Here is an 8,344-nt window from a genome sequence, read left to right as displayed (position 1 = left end):
TGCTCATATTCAGGGCTGTTGGGGATTTCAATGTAGAATCAACTTCTTCCATAAAGAAAAACAGGTATCTAGAGTTACTGAGTTTGGAGTAAATCAATCAGATATACTGGAATTTTCAAATCCCTGATTCAGGTAATTATGTGTAATAATTATATATTATTTCAGTGTCAGTCAAGAATGGAAAAGATTCAGGGGAACCTAGGTGAAAACCAGCTGACTTCCTAATGTGCAGCTTTCCTGTATTCCTGAGGACTGCATGACAACTGCTGCTGGCAATGTTATAATAAATAGGTAAAAATAACTGATATGGTGTATTGTTAAAGTGTTGGGTAGCAATTTCTGTGACTCACAGTATGTGCCAAAGCAATGGATATAGCATGGTAGTTTGGGCAATGTTACAACCGCATAAAGGAACAGAGATAGATAGTAAGAAATCTGAAATACAAAAGGAAGAAACAGTTATTAGAGTGTACAGATTATCTAGATTGATTTGGATAGTTTACATTAACATTTTATTGACTATACATCATACTTTTCCTTAAGCATCCCTACACTTGCAAGTATGAAAAAAGAAGGAAAACTTGAAATTAGTCCACTTCAACAGCTCTGGTAATTAGGTAAGAAAGGAAGTTGGAAATGATAAATGGTGGTGCTTTTCAGTTTTCTGTACATTTCCATTTTCCCAAACTATCCTATTCTCATAAAAATTAGTTGTATCCAGCCACAATGTAATGCAGAAAAGTACATTGACTGGTTAAACTGGATTTTCATCCCCACTCTTACTCCTAGAGAGATTTATGTGTCACATGTCTGAAACTTTTAGATTTGTTGGACAAATTAATAAAACATCTCTTTCAATGGTCCTAATTTATAGAAACTTATATTTTCAACCAATTTAAGTTTTATAGTAGTAACATAAGACTCTATCCTGCCCTTTCAGGGGAGCATTTATCCTGTGACCTCAGCTAGAATTTGCAGCCACTTTTCATATTACAACATTTTTAAATAATGCAGGCTTTAAATAGGGCTGCTAAAGGTTCAGTATTGGTTCTAGCACATACTAGCTATAAGACCTTGAACAGATTACTTAAACTTCCAGAGACTGAATTTCCTCATCTGTCAAATGTGGAAAATAATAGAACCTACTTCATGAAGTTGTGAGAATTAAATGAGATCATTCATGTAAACCACTTGGAACAGTATCTGTTTAAGGTGAATACTGAAAAATTATAATCATTATTACATGATTCATAATAATAGTCATAAGAATGTCAAGTCTTTACATTTACATAGGCTTGTACAGTTTTCAAACCATGGCCAAAGAGCATTTCATTGGAACCTGGGGGCTATAGATGGCATCGTAAAGAGAAAGATCATATATCAACTCAATTTTCAGAGATGAGAACTGAGATGCAGAGAGGTTATATACCTTGTAGGAGAGCACTCAGTAATAAATGGGGGGGCTAGTCTTCAACTCTAATAATAATGACCTCCAATGATAATTTGCTGCATCAATGAAGTTAATATAGTCTTCTTAGGGAATTTTCTTAAGGTACTTTGCCTTTATCAAGGCAACTCATTCTCAGTGCTCATTCTTCAGTAGAGAACTCTTTTTTTCCCTCCCTCTGAGGATGGATTCACATAGTTTTTCAAGTCAGGCCAATCATGGAACTGTAGTCCCTTTTAATTTCAGCATAATAAAGTAATAGCAGAACAAATTTGCAGCTTGTGATGCTCTTGAGCATACCATACTATTTCCAATAAGCATCTATATTTTAATTATTGTAATAAATATGTCTGTGTGCTCTTGCCTTTATATTTTTAGGAAATATGACATGCAAGTGTACCCAGCTTCAGTAACTAACTGATGCTTTTAGCTATTTCATGGCCAGTATATTCATATATATATACACATCACATGAAATTCTCTGCTTTTTAGGAATACATTTAAAAATTCACATGGGGATGACAGGGTACAGAAGGTAGTAATTGAAGTATAAATATATGTGTCTTAAACTATGTTCTTTGGGAAAATAGAAGGAGTTCCCCTGGTATTTTACTTCCTATGCTTACCTTACTTTTTTATAAGTTGTTAAAAGAGATGGCAAGCGTACTCTGGCACAACTAGGTTCTAGGGAATAGTTGACAGATTTTAAACTACAAATCAATTTGGATACACACTGTGTTGCCTCAAAATGCATCTCATTATTCTCTAATAAAAATATCACTTTAACACTAAAATGTTGATAAAATTATAAAGAATAAGTGGAAGATGCAGTTCTATCTCACTTTGAAGTCTAGTAATGAATAATGTACTCTATCCTGGTCAAGTGTGGATGGAATACATTTTATGTGCTCAGTACTTAATAAAAAACACCCACTGATGTAGCAAGCTTAGTCACTTGAGGGGTCTTTTCAGGGTTTCTACAAAATTCACATTGAGACATTTGTCAAATAGAAACTGGGACAATGGAGAGAAGATATGTGGAAAACCTTTTGTCAAGTGCAATTTCATAGGAGTCATGGAACACAGATGGAAAGAAAAAAGAATTCATTTACCTTTGACTCAGGCAAGATGGCCCCTTGAATAGTGCACTTGGAATTTACAGTGCTCCTAGGACATTTTGCTTATATCATCTAGAACTACAACTTACCACATGTAAACATACATTATACGTCAAAATCAGTTCTCAAGCAAGACTCAAAAAGTCACTAGGGAGAATCCAAAACTTAACAAACACACTAACAAAATAAGTACCTTCTTGCCAAATAGTTGAATTTGCTCCTTATATATAGTTACAAAGGGTCTTGACACTGGCACTATAAAAAATACCATTATTTTGTTCATGGCTTCTTTTTTTAATAAAGAGTTTTATTTTTAGAAAGAGGGGGAGGGAGGCTGAGGGAGAGAACATCAATGTGTGGTTGCCTCTTGTGCGCCCCCTACAGGGTACCTGGCCCACAACCCAGGCATGTGCCCTGATACTGGGAATTGAACCCTTTGGTTCACAGGCTGGTGCTCAATCCACTGAGCCACACAAGCCAGGGCTGTTCATGGCTTCTTGACTAGGACAAAATGCTAAAGGAGCAAAGCTAGTTCTTCTGAGAGCTTTTGCCCTTTTCTTTAGATGATACTGTTAGACTTTTCACACAGTTTTAGAAGTGTATGCAGGAGAAATTCATTCGTATGACTTGAGAAAAAACCATAGCATGGACTATGTTGATGGTGAGTCAGCCATGTCACCTAGATGTCACATTATAGTCAGCACTGCATACTGTGTCTAGATAATTTATATTTGTCATCCAAGTGGCAAATACTGAGTTCAGACTTAATAGGTGATTGAATTAATTAAAATATTTTCATATATTTCCTAACTTTGCCAGTTAAGAATGCATAGAAGCAATGATACCCCAATAGGAGTCTATAGGGTTAGTGCAGGGGAGCCACAAAATGATCCTAGAGTGTCTTGTTGAGTCAGAAAGTAAAGATGTGCTTAAGAAACAAAATGATGGGGGTATGTCAAAGGGACATAGGAACAAACTGAAAGAACCCCAATATGTAAAGCTGGAATAATTTTAGCAACAAAATAAAGTAGTGTTGAAATATTATCTAAAGTATAAAATCAATACCCATGATCCATACTGATGTGAATTAATGACTTAAAATACATCAATGAAGATGAATAGACAAATCACACTACATACACATGAATTCCAAATAATTTATGTAGATATTCCCTCATCAAGAATGTGGAGCATTAGTCCTCATTCCTTACATGTGCACTACACATAGTGACTTCCTTCCAAAGAATACTGTATGGAAAAGGGAGAATAATCTTACAGTGAAGAAAGCTGACACATACTATCTAAGTCAGGTGATCAATGTTAAAAGCAGTGATAAGTCACTTAAGTATATACCCTTGACATATGATATAATGAAAATAGTACTTCACATGTGTTTTTCTTCCCAAGAAATTACAACCTAAATCTAACCATCAGAAAAACATCAATCCCAAATTGAATACCATTCTAAAATTGAATAACTGATCAGTATTCCTCAAAACAATCAAAGTCATTAAAACCAAGAAAATTCTGAGAAACTTCCAAACTAGAGGAGCCTAGGAGACATGATGACTAAAAGTAATGTGGTATTCTGGTTAAATTCTTCAGATGGAAATAGGACATTAACAAAAAACTAAAGAAATTTGATTAAAGAACAGGCTTTTGTTAATATTAATGTGTCAATATTAGTTCATTAGTTGTATTCAATGTCCATATTAGTGTAAGATATTAGCAAAAAAAACGTAATGGGATGCAGAGGATATAAAAATCATCTGTACTATACTTGGACATTTTCTGTACATCTAAAACTATTCTAAAATTTAAAAAGGTTGCTTTAAAAAGCATTTTAATTTATTACTATGAAAGCTAAACAGTAACAATGATTTTTTAAATATAAAATCCGAAGTGCATTACTATATTAAGGGGGTGAAGTATTCTCTTTTTTAAATAAACACAGCTAAAATTTACACTTAGAACTTCTACCCTCTCATAACCATTCTTTTCTCCTGTATCTGTAATATTTTGTTGCTGCTATAACTGTTCTGATATAATCCTTAAGATGGTGGTGACTTCCCTCTTTTCATTTGACAGTTCTGTAGGAGGAAAAAAGAGGAGGTAGCATTTTGAATCCCACACCTTTTCCCTAGAATGACAAATGCTGAATGACACAACTACACTAGAGGGAATTCACATGAGGAGAATGGTTTCAATGCATCACAACTTTCCATCATGTTGATTCTAGTCAGGATACGAGCAATAATGCCTCCCTCAAAACAGTCATGTCAACAACTAGAATAGAATGTGTTCACGGTTGAGTTTTACTTAGAAGGAAGGTTATCATATGACATATACTTGCTAAAGCTAGATATTTTCAGAAAATTAGAAAATATTATTAAATTTCTCCATAAACCCTCATTGTCTCTTATTTGGCCTTTGAGCTAGATTGTGGTACAGCTGTTCTCTATGTTATTATTCCATGTGAAAGGGCAAAACAAAGTATCATTAGTATATGTGTACAGACTATTATTATTTTATAATGTAGTAACTCATTACTATCTTAGCTTCTTTAAGTGGCTTTATAAGAGGCATTTACTTTATTAGCATGATACTTAAACTTATATTAGCAAGTGTGAAAGAGAACACCCAATTTCTCTTTTATGGGGGCCTCATCCAAATATGCGGGCCTTTATAGAAGAGTTGGGTCCTTCAGATTAAGCCTTGGAGCAATTGCAAACTGTTTTTAAAAGGACTTTCAACTTGAGTGCATACATATGTGAGAATTTGTCTATAGTTAGACATATCATTGAAAATGCAATGAAATGACTTGTAAAATATAGTATGTCTCTAAAAAGAAGTAGCCTTGGTGATATTTACAATAAAAATTACATTGTGAAACATTCAAATATGCCTTTAATGAAGTTTAATTCATATTGACTTTTACCTGAGCATGTTCAATGAAAAATGGTATAAGAGGCTTTTCAGGATGGTGGCAGAGTAGGTGGATCTTGTGTTCATCTCCTCCCTGAACCAAACTGGAAATATAACTAAACTGGAGAACAAGCACCCTGAATTACCAACTGAAGACTGGTTGAAGAGGTATTTTATAACCAAGGGTTTGAAGAAGAAGACACATTGAGACTGCACCTGCACAACAGCTGCCATACCGTGGCCAAGGTTGTTCCTCACAGTCAACCAGACTGAGGGCCAATCCCACACATGAATGAGCCAATAGCAATCCAGACTCAATTATAATAGGAAGGCCCACAAAACCCACACCAGGGACACACCTAGAGCACCCAGCTCAGGAAATCAAGGGGGATGCATCACTAGGTCCCACAGGACACCTACTACATAAGGCCATCCCACAAAAACTGGGAATTATAGCAAATTCTATATGATACATAGAAACAAATGCAAAGAGACAGCCAAAATGTGGGGTTAAAGAAAGAAGTCCCAAATGAAAGAAAAGAAGGAACCTCCAGAAGAAGAGTTAAATGCAGTGGAGGCATGGAGTCTATCAGATATAGAGCTCAAAGTAATGGTCACAAGGATGTTCAAGGAACTTAGTGAAAACTACAACATCATGAAAAAGGACATGGAAACAATGAAAAAGAACAATTCAGAGATGAAGAATAACATATCTGATAACAGGACTACACTGGGAGGAATAAAAAGTAGGTTGAATGAAGCAGAGGATTGAATTAGCTATTTGGAAGCCAAGGTAGAAGAAAATACCCAATCAGAGTAACAAAAAGAAAAAAAGGACTAAAAATAATGAATATAGTTTAAGGTAACTTTGAGACAACCTGAAGCATAACAATATCTGCAACATAAGGGTACAAGAAGGAAAAGAGAGAGAACAAGTGATCAAGAAACTATTCGAAGAAATAATGACCAAAAACTTCCCTCACCTAGTGAAGGAAAAGGACATACAAGTCCAGGAAGCACAGAGAGTCCCAAACAAGATGAACCGAAAGAGACCCACACCAAGACACATCATAATTAAAATAGCAAAGGTTAAAGACAAACAGAATTTTAAAAGCAGCAAGAGAAAAGCAGATAATTACCTGCAGGGAAGTTCCCACAAGACTGTGGAGTAATCTCTCAACAAAAACATTTCAGGCCATGAGGGATTGGGATGAGGGAAAGTGATGAAAAGCAAAGACCTACAACCAAGACTACTTTACCCAGCAAGACTATGATTTAAAATGGAAGGAGAATTAAATAGCTTCCCATACAAGAAAAAGCTAAAGGAGTTTGCTACCACCAAACCAGTATTACAAGAAATGTTAAAGGGCCTGCTTTAAGAAGTAGAAGAAGAAAAGGGAAAAAAAGAATTAAAAGAATAAAATAATAATGAATATGTACCTATCAATAATCACTTTAAATGTAAATGGCTTAAATGCTCTGATCAAAAGACATAGGGTACCTCAATGAATAAGAAAGCAAGAATCATAAATATGCTATCTACAAGAGACCTACCTCAGAATGATACACACACTGAAAGTAAAAAGACTGAAAAGATACTTCATGTAAATGGAAATGAAAAAAAAAAGCTTGGGTAGCAATATGTATATTTGAAAATATAGACTTTAAAACAAAGGCAAATTGTTTTAAGGTATAACATTAAGAGGCAAAGAAAGATACTACATAATGATAAAAGGAGAAATAAAAAAAGGATAGAACTCATAAGTATTTTTGCACCCAACATGGGAGCACCTAAATATGTAAAGCAAATCTTGATCGAACATAAAGGAAGAGATTGACAGTAATACAGTTATACTATGGGATTTTAGTATTCCATTGACTTCAATGGGGATGGATTCTCCAGACAGAAAATATCAAGAAAACAGTGGCCTTAAATAACACACTAGATCAGAAAGATTTAATTGATATCTTCAGAGCATTTTATCCCAAAACAGCTGAATATACAATTCTTTTCTTTTCTCTTTTTTCTTTTTATTTTTTTAATATATTTTATTGATTATACCATTACAGTTGTTCTATTCCCCCCTTCATTCCCCTCCACCCGCACACTCCCTCCCCCACCATTCTCCCCCCCCTTAGTTTATAACCATGTGTCTCAAGTTCTTTAGATTCTATATTTCCCCCACTATTCTTGCCCGCCCCCCTATCTATTTTCTGCCTACTGTCTATGCTATTTTCAGTACCTTCTCCCCCCTTCTCCTCCTCTCACTCCCCTGTTGCTAACCCTCCATGTGTTCTTCATTTCTATGGTTCCACTCCTGATCTAGCTGTCCTCTTGGTTTGCTTTTGTTTTAGGTGTGGTTGTTAATAACTGTGAGTTTGCTGTCCTTTCACTGTTCATATTTTTCATCTTCTTTTTCTCATATAAGTCCCTTTAGCATTTCATATAATAAGCATTTCATATAATAAGCATTTCATATAATTTTTCAGAATCTTTATTAATCAAAAAATACCAGTGTTTATTTAAAATTATTTTCCCCCAAAGGGTATCAAAGTTATTGCAAATTATGTAACATTCTAATGCTAAATACTATTAAATACTGTTGAATTAGAGGTAAATTTCATAAAATTGGGGGCTTACTTACACTGTTAAATTGCTGTCTTTCTTGTTCACTTGAAGCAGCATTCAACAACACACCAGAATTTCATTAAGTAAAAAAAGAATGCTGCTGTACTGCAAAAATAGAATGTGGAAGGATCAAAGGCACACGACTCAGCTAGTCAAAGTGATAGCGAACTCTTTTTCTCCCACAAGTCCTTTCCCCATGTAAATAAAAGTTTATTGAGAAAAGTA

The sequence above is a fragment of the Sturnira hondurensis genome, unplaced genomic scaffold (assembly GCF_014824575.4).
Source record: "Sturnira hondurensis isolate 20B ecotype Veracruz unplaced genomic scaffold, ASM1482457v3 Scaffold0009341, whole genome shotgun sequence".
Lineage (NCBI taxonomy): Eukaryota > Metazoa > Chordata > Mammalia > Chiroptera > Phyllostomidae > Sturnira > Sturnira hondurensis.
This window is presented reverse-complemented; position numbering follows the sequence as displayed.